The following is a 13,395-nucleotide window of genomic DNA, read 5'->3' on the forward strand; positions in this document are numbered from 1 at the left end:
TCATAAAGACCGAATCATGGAGAGATAAACAAACACAGGGACAAAACAAACGGGTTTCAGATCACCTCAATAAGGTTCCGCACGTGGGCATTGAGTGAGAGCTACACAGAGGGACAGTCGCCACAGCAACAAGACAAAACAAAACAGACATCAACAAAAAGATAAATCAGACAACAACATGGTTTTAAACTTAAAAAGACACAAAGGTCAAATTATATTACAAAACAATGCCAAAAGTGTTGTTAAAGGGATAGTTCACCCCAAAATTTAAATGTGCTGTTAACTTACTCTCCCTCAGGCCATCCAAGAGCAAGGCCATTTTTCTGGTGTGTAGAACAATAAAAATGATTTTCAGCTGAAACCGTGGTCCGTGTTGATTCATGAAATGCAAATCAGCAGCTACCAGCACTTTGAGAGACAAAAAAGCATTTACATGCCAAGTTAAGTCCCCTGACTCCTGTCGATATACTGAGGTCTTATGAAGCAAAACAATCGGTCTGTGCAAGATGCTGAACATTATTTACAACATTATTACCTGTTACTCAGAGCCTCAGGCAAATAGGATTTTTTGTTTCAATGAACTGGTTCAAAAAAACATTCACCAAGTGAAAGTCGTGACATCTGCCAAGTATGGTAGCCCATACTCGGAATTGGTGCTCTGCATTTAACTAAGTGCAAACACATCCAGAGCAGTGGGCAGCTATAGATCCAGCGCCCGGGAAGCAATGAGGGGTTCAGTGCCTTGCCCAAGGGCACTTCAGCCATGGGTATTGAGAGAGTGGAAGAGAGCACTGTTCATTCACTCCCTCCCACCAACAACTCCTGCCAGCACCGAGACTTGAACCTGCAACCTTCTGGTAACTAATCAGGCTCTCTAACCATTACGCCACAGCTGCCGCAAAGGAATTAGCTGTTTCTGTTAGGCAAACATTATGACCACTACACTACAGAAACTCAAGTGCATAAACTTGTTATATAAAAAATATTTTATATAAACAATGAATAAACATTTCACCCCTTGATTCATGTGCTCGGTTCACTCGTGCATATCACCGGCTCACTGATCTTCGGTTAGTTTCCTCAATTCAGTGACTGCTGGAGAAACTGGAGCACTGAAAGAGTTGGCAAAACCAGTGTTATTGGATCATAAAAGCTGATGCTTTGGCTCATTTTGAGTCTGGGTGACTGTCAGACACGTCTGAAAGTGAGTTTTGATTGAGAAACTTAGTTTTTTTGATTAGGTGAACTGGTTCATTCAGTTTACTAAAAGAGCCGGTTCAAAAGAACGATTCGTTCATGAACCGGACATCACTCTGGACCGTTTGTCTGAGGCTCTAGAATACAGGCAATAATGTTCAGTTTATTGCACAGACCGATTGTTTCACTTCATAAGACCTCAATATAAAGTCTGTAGCCCCAGGTTTGTTTTTTGTTTTTTGTTTTCTCAAAAATGGGCTGCACGTTATGCACGTTTCTCAAAATGGGCTGCACGTTATGCACGTTAAATGCACGTTATGAATCACCGAGGAACAACCATGGTTTGAGCTCTTCTTTACTTCTTTAAATCTTGGATTACCTTGGCAAATTGTAATTTTTGGGTGAACTATCCCTGTAAACAAAAATATCCATAAGGGTTGAACACAAAGGAACAAAGCGATGTTAAAGGACCATGTGTTACTACAGCGACGGACATGCTACGGTCATGCTGCTACGACATCATGAGATCATGCTTACCAGCTTTAAAGAGAGCTTCTCACAGACGAAAAGAGAGAGCAATCGAGGGAATGAACCGAGAGAAGAGAGAAAACATCAGAGGGAGCAACATCAGACCGCTGTACACGTCATACACACACATGCAGGTGTGATCATGACTTATGATGTCACTGATGAAGCCCACTACATCATAGTTCACATTTGTCTGGCCGGCAGTATTTTGTGCTCCATTATGAGACGGATTTCTGCTGGCAGAGCCATGGGAAATTAAGTGGAAAGCCTCACTTTGGCACTGGAACTGGGAAAGTGCATACAGGTTTGGAATGACATGACAATATTGTAATTTTTATTAATATTTACCCTAATGACACAACAATGTTCAACAAACCCGCTTTACCGCTGTAGTTTGATGCATTTGCATACAAGGAGATCAAATAGGAAGCAATTTGATTTTATCCATCAGCAATTGACTGGCATTTCTTTTTGATGCAGTGAACTTCAGCCTGTACCAATGAACCAATTACACACAAAGTTACAGGGTCACATGAGGATGACATCATCAGTTCTAAAGCAATAGTCAGCCAATAAACAGATCGCGTCAGGAATGGGTGTACAAGAGAGAAGACAGAGGGAAGAGAAAGAGAAACAAAAATGAGAATGAGAATATTCTCAATAAATAGGCTTGTTTTTGAGGAGGCCATCACACCAGAGAGGATTCTGGGTAATCATACCTGAGAGGGGATCTCAAAACAAAGCAATTAATAGAGAAAAAGTAGTAAAGTGTGGTGAAATGTGAAGTAAACAGCTAGTTTTGACAGAACACCGGAGATTGCTAAATTATTATTTTAATCATGAGAGATTAATAAGAGATTTTTTAAAACAAAAAACATTATTTAAAATGAGATGTAAATTAAATAAAAATTTTAAATGTAATAAACAAATCTTGAAAATAAAAATGAAATATAAGGATTTATTTTAAAAATAAAGTATGATTATGCAAAATGCAGCATATAGAATTTTAGAAAATTAACATGAATCAAAATATGCAAAATGCATGAAAAAAATGAATATTTATTATTTATTTATTTAAAAAGTTATATTTATTTTGTGCACCTTGGAATAAAGCATGATTATCATGCAAAAAATATGATTTCACATAAAAAAAACTTGAGATAAAAAACACATGTACATAAATAATTATTCAAATAAAAAACACAAAATATATAATTAGGTTGTTTGTTCATTTATTTATTACTTTATTTAATGACTGCAGTTGGAAATAAGGCATGCAGATTATGAAAAATATATATTTATTACTTTAATTTTAAGGAAGCTGTGAGAGCAACAACCTCTATATTTCTTTGAAGACATACATTATTGTCTGGACTTCTTCATATTTTAGGGTGCTCAAAGTATGGAGTTATTTATTTTTATTTTTTTTATAGTTTTGACATATATTTTGACAAATGCGTAAACACACTGAAACGAACGTACAATTCAATGTTCTCAAACTCATGAATGTGCCAGCAGGATGTAGAATTCAATACATTTATAACGGATATAGATAGCATACACAGACGGGATTGTTTGTGTGAACGTGATGTACATACAGATAAACATCCAATATATCAAAAGCAGCAAAATGCCACCAAAAGGGGTGAATTCTGAACGTATCGTTGTGTTTGATAAAGTGTTACGAGCAGCGGAAGGCTCAAATATGATACACAAGCCTAGCATTCAGAAGTCGCACTCGTGACACTTTGAGAATTAACCCCTCCCACACAAGCTGATTTGTTGCCAGAGCACAGGGGGCGGAGCCAGGCTGCTGGGGTTGCACATGGGAGGTGGGGCAAAAGCCAGAAGAGCCAATGAGGGAGTCAATTAATGATGATGTAACTCTTCTCAATTACAAATGGATTTTAATAGCGAAAAATCAGACATTAACCTCATTCAAGGGATGAATTCAAAGTGATACAAATTAATGAAGAAATTCACATTTTTGAACAATATCACATTAATAAAAAAATGAGGTTAAGTCTGTGAAATGTATTTACTCTTATTTCAACTATCATTCAAGCACACACACACACACACAACTCTGTTTTAATAATAATAATAATAATATCTAATCCTAATAATCAAAAACTTACCCAAACCCTAATAGAAAATATTGAGTTAAAAATTATATATATATATATATATATATATATATATATATATATACACACCCAAACAAAATGTACTTATTTTTCCAAAATGAACATGTCTCAAAATATCTGGAAAATTTGTATTACCTAAGTATGCCTAAGTAAACCCACACACACTCTTGCCTCCTCTCACACACTTACGACATATTGCCTGGCCTCGAAAGCATACGTAGGCCGACCGAGAGTCCTCTTCATGATTTCTTTATTATAATAGAGAGAATGGGCAGACTGCAGCAAAAAATAAACCCTAATTAAACACACACTCACACATGACTATACAAACACACACTCATGCACACCCCATCTCTCAACAAGCACACTTCAATACAGAAATATACACTCAAAGCAGTTTTACACTGGGATAAACACACATACACACTTTCTGCATCAATAAACCTGCAAACATCCAATTCAAACACACACACACACCTAACTGACACCAAAACACACTGACATTAATCTTTAAGATGTTCTCTGATTATTATAGTCTTACATAATAAATAAGTGACATGTCATAGTTGTATAAATTACAGTCTTGTAGCGCAGCCAGCAAAAATAACAATAATACAAATGAATACAAATCCAACTCCTTCAGTAAAAATGCTCTAAAACACACTACCATTGAAAAGTTTGGGGTCAGTAGTCTTTAGCTAAGTATCTAATTCTCACCAAGGCTGCATTTGCTTGATTAAATATACAGTAAAAACTACAAAATTATGAAATATTATTGCAATTTAAAACAAGTGTTTTCTATGTTCATATATTTTAAAATATAATTTATTTCTGTGATCAAAGCTAAATTTTCAGCATCATTCCTCCAGTCTTCAGTGTCACATGACCCTTCAGAAATCATTCTAATATGCTGATTTAATGGTAAAGAAACATTTCCGATCATTATCAATGTTGGAAAAAGTTGTGCTGCTTCATATTTTTGGGGAAGTAATTTTCTCTGATGAATACAAAGTTCAAAAGAAAACATTTGTAACATTATAAAGACATCACTTTTAATCAATTTAATGCGTCCTTGCTGAATATAAGCCTTAACTTTATGCCGACCTCAAATTTTTGAAGAGTAGTGTGGATCAAATCATGTAAACCATAAACACATATATCATAAACAAGCCAGGAGCACAAATGGAGAGAATGAAATTATCAAAGACCTTCATGTGTTCAATTCTGTTCCTCTAGTTTGAAACATTTGTGTCTATAACATCCTTTCTTTCTTCAGCGGTGACCTGATTCATGCCGCAAGCATTACTGTTGAAGATGTGGACAATACGCTTCAGCACTCTCTGACAGATGATCGGTCAAAAACAGGAAATGATAAATCAGTTTTTTTGTTTACTGGCCATCTATCCTTGTGAAGCTGAGAGGAATATCAGTGCAGTTTGAAAAGAGAAAAATATCGGAGCTTTGCACAGGGACATGGGAAAGCGGGATCTGCTCCGTTATCTGCTCTGTTTTGAGTCTGTTATCTAACAAAGTCATTCAAAAGTCTGAATCTCTCCACACGCACGGAAACATGTGGACGGCCTTCCTGAAGGGAAGGTGAATCTGGGCTGACTTTATCAGAAAGTCACATGTCAGCGTGTGTGTAAATAGAAGACATTGTTTCTGTGTGTTTGTGTAATCGCATTACTCAGGATAAACCTTTATGTTTGAGCACCCTTTTTTATTTTATCTGTCACCGCAGGGTGCCTTCGACTGGCGCCCCGTGTGTATAACTGTGTTTGCACGTATCTGAAAAACGTGAGACAGTGAAATCATGTTTAAACGCAAACAACAAAACATTAGAAAGAGAGAGAGACTGACAGAGAGAGAGAGAGAGAGAGAGAACGAGAGACAAGAGTGGATTTCATCAGCTGCGTGAGGTGGAGGAAAAAGGAGCCGAAAGATATAAACAATTCCAGTGTTGCTTCCAGAATCATGACATCATCGCCAGCGGATTCCGAGGCATACTATGACATCATCGCTTCAGAAGCTAATGCTGCCTTCAAGTCCTTCAAAGTCAATATTTAGACATGTGTGGTCATTTTTCATTTGGTATGAAAAACATTCAGTTTCATATTTAATTCACACGTTTCCACAAAGGCAGGAACAGTTTTTAGCACAAGTGCAATAAAATAAAGGGCAAGGAATAATGTTTTAATTTAGCATAATTTAATATAATACAATATTTAAATGTAAGTTTGTTTGTTTGTTTTTTGGTAAAAACTCAATTGTTTTCTAAAATGCTTGCCGTGATGGTTTTATTAAAACTAAATTTAAATTAAATAACATAAATATTAGATGGAAAAGATAATTGTAAAAACCGTGAACAAAAATACTGACTTAGCAAATAACTGAAATAATTAGCACTAAAATTTATGAAAAAAAAAAATCATGCTAAATAGAAATCTGTAAAAAATATATATATAAAAATGACAAAAGCATATAACAAAATTTACTAAAACGTAAAAATATTTTTTTTATAAAAACGAAAAGTAAAAATAAAAACAGAAAGTGTAAATATAAAATCTAATTCATAATGTTAAATTACATAGCCTAAAACTGAAGAAAATTAACCCTAAATAGAAATATAAAACTAATAAAAATGACAAAAGTACATTAAAAAATTACTATTTTTCAAAAACTAAAAAAGTACAAATTGAAATTAAAAATATAAATATAAAATCTAATTCAAAATATTAATACTAATAATACTAAAATAACACTGGTTGTGGCAGAGATTCTTAGCAATAAAAAAATACCATACCATAACGTATTTATTTGTGTACAACCAAAATATATAAACCAACTGTATTCAAAATCAATTTTTTAGGATCTTAAGAAAAAAAAACAAAAAAAAAGAAAATTTCCATGATTAGAAAATTTCATTATAGAGGGACACTAAAAAGTCTAGGTAGAAGACGAACACAAAATGTAGTTAAATTCTGGAAAATGTACAAATATCAACAGCATTAAAAATCAATACATATAAATAAATATTACTCAAAAATCTATAATATTATACAAAATATAATAAATAAATGTAAAATAAAACATAAAAATTAACAATACAACCACTGTTTACTATCCATTAAAACAAGAATTATTGCTAAATAAATAACATAAATAAATTAATAAATATATATATATATATATATATATATATATATATATATATATATATATATATATATATATATATATATATATATATATATATATATATATTTTTTTTTTTTTTTTTTTTTTTTTTTTTTTTTTTTATCACCTCAAGGCACAGAAACATTCCTTCCTAAATTCCAAATATGATATGATTCTGTCATGACTTAAAGGCAGCATTAGTCACATTATGACATTAATTGTTATATTTAGATTATGATGCAAAAACACCTTAAATGAATCATTCGACTCCTTTTTTCTCAATGGAAGCGTACACAGACATGAGATGACAGGCGATGACAGGCACAGAGCGGCACACGTGCACCCACACACTTACTTTAACACGTGTACGTGGAAGACGTGGAACGCCAGCATGCACGGATACTTACCCCTCGCCGGAGGCTCCTGAGGCAGTGCATTTTGGGCTTGGAGGTCATGAGGTCGTTGAATCGGTAGGACAAGGGCTCCTTGGACTGTTTGGGGGTCTGGGGAGTGGGGCAAGGGTCAGGGGTCACAGCAGAAGGTGAGGGAGGGTCAGGGGGGACTGGTGAGGTATGGGGGACGTTAACAGGGACATAAGCTACCGGTAAGACACGAGCCACAGAGCAGCGACCAGTGAGTGAGAGAGGTTAACACAGAGAGAGAGAGAGAGAGAGAGAGAGAGAGGGGTGCGGACCAAATCGATCCAGAAAGAGGTAAACAAAAAAGGAGGGGGAACACAAAACAAGAGAAATAAGGACCCAAAAATAAAACCAATTAATCAATTAATCAATTAATAGAACAAAGGAGAACGCAAACTAAAACGGAACGTAAAAGAAACGGCAACTGAAAGAAACACGCTGCAGCTGTGGTGTTATTAACCCTGTGAGCGAGAGAGTTAGTGCGTTAAACTCTGTTCTGTACATCCGGGTCACATGCAGGGGTCAAATCACAGCAGAACCATTTTAAGGGACAGATCACCCAGAAATATACATCACGTCAATGACTGTGGTTCTTCCGTGGAACTCAAAAAGAGATGTTTATGCTGCTTTTCCAATGTCACTGAAGCGGATGGGGACCCTTTCATTGCATGGCAAAAGAGCGGCATAAATATTCCTTTTTTCTTTTTGTGTTGCATGGAAGAAAGTCAGTCAGTGAGGGTGAGTAAATGATTCATTTCTGGCTGAACTGTCCCTTTAACAAACATTGCATGCACAGCACACACACACACACACACACACACTCCTCTAATGCACAAAGACTGATTTCAGGTCAACCATTCGCTCTTGTTCTCTCTCTTTTTCACTTTCTTATTAGCGAGCTGCCAAAAGCATGATGGAGAAATTAATGAACGTGCGTTCTGGAGAGCTCACATTAACGGTTCAGTTCCCAACAGACTAGACAACCTGCTAAAACATCACAGACAAATTCTGCTCTTCATGCATTTGGAAAAACCGAGATAAGTCGAAATCTGCACAAGTGTGCCGAACACCACAGGAAATAATCAAACTGATGTGTGCAATAATGCACTTACAGGGGAAGTCCATGGAACAATTGCATAACCAGAAGTAGTCCTTCCACTACAAGGACGATTTATACAACTTTACAGCTCAAATAACATATTCTGTAAAACAATTTAAAAAATAATTGCTTTAGCGTTATTAATATTTTTGTTTTTAACCCTCCCAAAATGTCTTGCCTTATTTTAGTATTATTTATATACTTGTACAGCATTTATGAATATTTTGAATTTGATTCGATTTTTAGATATTTTTTATTTTTGTTCAATTTAGAATTTTTTTTGTGCTATTGTCATTTTAATTGGTAATTCAAATAGCTACATATATTTAAAAAAAAAGATTAATTAAGCATAAATTCCGGACTTTTTTTGCGTATGGCTATTTACGCATAAATTTATTATTTTGTTTTAGTTTTAGTAATTTAAGTATGTCAACTTGTTTTATTTTAGTTAGCAGCCAAGGCAACTTTTTATATATATATTATTTACATTTAGCTTTATTTCCACTTTATTTTACTTTACAAACATGATTTTTAATATTTCAGATCTACTTAATTCTATTGACTTCCCATGTAAGTGCATTGCAGTAAACAGCATTTCTCCTTGTTTTTACAAAGTTGAGCTGATGTCCTGTGGTACTCGACAGCATGTCACAGATGCTGCCAACAGAGCTTAACTCGTATTGAACCCAGAGGATTCCTATAATCTTCACCATCACACGTAAACACAAGAGCGATTTCTACTTCTAACCCTGTAGAACCTTCTCAGGCATAAACAGCATTAATCAGACACAGCTGTGCATGAGACGTGTGAGCGTTTAGTGTTTAGATGACCGTATTATTCTATAGAGATTCTAAGTAAAGTCTTGTGATAATGTTTTATGTTATTTCTGATCACAAACAGACACAATACGCACACAAAACACACACAGGATAGACGTGAACTGACAAACACAGGCTATGATTGGAACAGAGTACTACATACTTCTATTACTTTTTAACCAATATGTATATTATGCCCAATATGCAAATGGACTACTACTGTACGTTTGCCAAAATGTGTAGTATACAAAACAAAGCACACCACATAATGCAATCCACAAAAATTTAATTTCCAGAATATCAGTCACAATATTACACAGACTGTCAAATTTTGCAACATATTTACACAAAACTGAACTACAAATGCATAACCATATTTATTTCTGAAATGACAACTGGATGCCACTTGTTGTCAAATTAAATATGAAGTGATCATGTGACTACAATGTATGTATCATGAAGTTTTGCATGAATTAAAATAAATATATTATGTATTTAATTACGTATTTAAGTCATTTCTGCTCACCAAGACTTCATTTATCTGATCAAAAATACAGTTAAATCAGTAATAGTGTGAAAAATTATTACAATTTAAAATAACTGTTTTCTATTTGGATATATTATAAAGTGTAATTTTTTTCTGCGATGCAAAGCTGAATTTCCAGCATCATTGCTACATTCTTCAGGGTCACATGACCCTTCAGAAATCATTTTAATATGCTGATTTGTTTCTCAAAACATTTCTTAATATTATTAATGTTGAAAACAGTGTGTCATCTGAATGAATAGAAAGTTCAAAATAACATTAATTGTGAAATGTTGTATTAGAAATATCTTTATAGTCACTTAATCAGTTTAATGTTTCCTTATTGCATAAAATAATACAAAAAAACTTTTGAACTATATATAATAAATAACTGTAAAAAGTGTATATTCTGTACAGTATGGACAACTAGTTTTCCATTCCACCCATAGCCACACAGACACACCTCATTAAATATGCATGACAGTGTTAATGCTCACATCCTGGTCCTGCGAGGTTAGGGGGGTTTGGACTGAGCATGCTCAGTAAGACCGAAGCCTTTGATACAAATGTCAAAGGTCACAAGAAGACAAAGAAAGACGAGGAAAAGGAATAAGAATGTGGTTACCATGGGAAAAGCAACGATGAGGCTGGAGAAGGAAGTTACTCTCGGTTTGAAAGGACAACACAGGAATAAAGGGTTCACAGGGTTACGTTTCTCTGCAATGTCAAAGGTCAAAGGTGAGGCATCTCGGGCCGGTGCATTAGTATGTTATCGGTGGAGCGTCAGGATGAACGTGGAACATTTGTATTTTCGTGCAGGTGAACAAAGAGAAGGGAAAGGAGAACGCTGGTGGGAGCATTTACAACCACTACAAAAAAAACTACACAAATACAAACAACCTACAAATGAAATTAGACAAGCATAAACTAAATCAAAACTAACAATCACTCTCATGAGCTTCCAGATCAGTCTGTGCTGTTCATTACTTGAGTTTTGGAAGTACAGTATGTGTGTGTTACCTTGTTTTTCTTGATGAAAGGCCAGAGAGGTTTGCACTTGCTCTTGCTGGAACGGTCCCCTTTGCTGTCCGTGCGTGAGTTCGTGAGGCTGGTCTCAGACACCGTCCTCTTCATCGCCTGACCGTAGTCTTCAAACTCCACATCACCAGGAGGCTCGAACCCAGACTTATACGACTCTATGACCTGAGAGGAGTCCTGCAGGGGAACGCAGCACAGACAGTCTTACTGTGGGAGTTTGAGCAATTTTATTCTGTGTTTTTGTTTTTCAGAACAGTTTGTTACTTCAAACTTATTAGCACTTATATATATATCATGTTATTTCAAGTAACAATAATGGTTTTAGTTTTAAATAAAATAAGCTCATTAGTATTGCTACAAAACAATCCCTTCCCAAAAGTATGTCTTGTCACATTTTTCTTTTTGAGGATGCCTCTAAAAGGAGGTTTTGTCTTTCAGTTTCATATACTGAATATTATATCTATCTCTAAATACATCATTTCTGCAATTGCACTGTCAGTAAATAATTAAAAAGACAGGAAAATATGCATTAAAAACCTACATCATAGGATATCTTTTTAGATGGCATATTTAATTTGTCTCAAATGATAATAAGGCTGTAAAGGGCAAACCAATTGCAAAGCCTTCAATATGTAATATTGTGTCATTATTACTAATATCCTTATTTCAATATTAGCTATATAATTGAAAATACGTATGTCTAGTACATAAACCTCAAACAACGTTTTAAAAAAATATATTTTGGGGTCTGTAAGATCTTTGTTGTTGTTACTTTTTTAATTATTACTTAATTGTTTATTTAGCAAGAAACATTAAATTGATAATTTTATAAAAGATTTCGCTTTCCAATAAATGCTGTTCTTTTGAACTTTCTATTCATTTATGAATCCTGACAAAACTTTGCCACAAAAATATGAAGCAGCACTGTTTTCAACATTGATCATAATAATCAGAAATGTTTCTGAGCAGCAAATCAGCATATTATGATTTCTGAAGGATCATGTGACACTAAAGAGTGGGAGTAATGATGCTGAAAATACAGGTTTGATCACAGGAATAAATTACATTTTACAATATATTCAAATAGAAAAAAGCTACTTTAAATGGTAATAATATTTCACAATTTCACTGAATTTCTAATCAAATAAATGAAGCCTTGATGAGCCCAAGACTGTAAAACATCTTATAGACCCAAACAGCAGTTGAAGACATTTCACAGCCCTGTTCTTTGCCATTCCTTTTCTATGAAATGTCTAACCAAACAGCCAGAGACTGATCCTAGATCAGCGATGGAGTCAGTAATGAGGTTAAATGTGTCAGGAGATGTGTCTTGTTCAATTTAGATTGAGTTTCTATGAGAGACTAAGAGGTATTTTGAACAGAAAAGGATGCGACAGAGTGTGTTACTTACATTCTTGGGTTCGATGGACTCGGCTACTTGTGTTATTCCGTCCAGGCATTTCCCAATGATGGGCAGAATCTGTCGGTCCACCTCTGCATATGTCTTCAGTGACTCGCCCATTCGCTCTATCCTCTTCTCCTCCATTGCCTGGATCTTCTGCTCTCAAAACACACACACACACACACACACACACAGATTTAGTGTGTGTATATTTGAGTAGAGATCTGAGAGATCAGGAACTGTTCCATGCATATCGTGTTTTGGGGTGTGTTTATGCTGTTACTTTCATTTGCATTATTCACAATAGTGAATTCATAAATAATACAGCTGGTGCATGCAAATAAAAAACAATATTAGTAGCTTATTCATTCCCAGTGAATGTTTCTGTGTGTGTGTGTGTGTGTGTGTGTGTGTGTGTGTGTGTGCGTGTGCACCTGGAAGATATTAGGGATGATGGTGTAATAATGTTCGTTCTGTTCCTGGTTGAACTTCTGGAGGTATGAGGAATATTCATTCTTGCTGTCAGAAGCCATCTGGTGTCTCATCTGAGCCTGCTGCCGTGCCTAAAAGAGGGAGAATTAAATATTATTGATTATTCTATATTGTTAAAATTAATTTGATTAATTATACCCCTAAAAGCCACATGGACTTAAACATATATGCTAAATAAGAGCCCACACATGTTTTGCATCTTCCTACATCTTTGCAAGAACATTAACATTCAGATGATTAAAATCGCATGGTTTTCTAAAGATATAATTAGTTTCAAACTTGTCTGATGTTTAATATACCGTTATGCGTAATTAGATTTTTAACCAATGAGATTTCATTGCGGGCGGGGCTACCTGGTGTGATGACGCAGAAATCAATAAAAAGACAAAAACTCTCATTTAAATGGAAGAGATGCTGTTATCGCTGTGACTGGAGAATGTAGTGCACTCAAAATAACACACTTTTGTTTTCAGACTCAATGACTTCCCCTAAATTCACTCACAAACCTCAAAATCCACTCGCACTGACTCTATGCTATTATATTATTGTTA

At 35.0% G+C, this 13,395-nt stretch overlaps 1 pseudogene; it reads right to left on the bottom strand.

The window, feature by feature from the left end:
• The window catches only part of LOC113064393 (formin-binding protein 1-like), a 30,624-nt pseudogene that overhangs the window by 7,860 nt on the left and 9,369 nt on the right, over positions 1-13,395 (bottom strand).

The sequence above is a fragment of the Carassius auratus genome, chromosome 46 (assembly GCF_003368295.1).
Source record: "Carassius auratus strain Wakin chromosome 46, ASM336829v1, whole genome shotgun sequence".
Classification (NCBI taxonomy): Eukaryota; Metazoa; Chordata; class Actinopteri; order Cypriniformes; family Cyprinidae; genus Carassius; species Carassius auratus.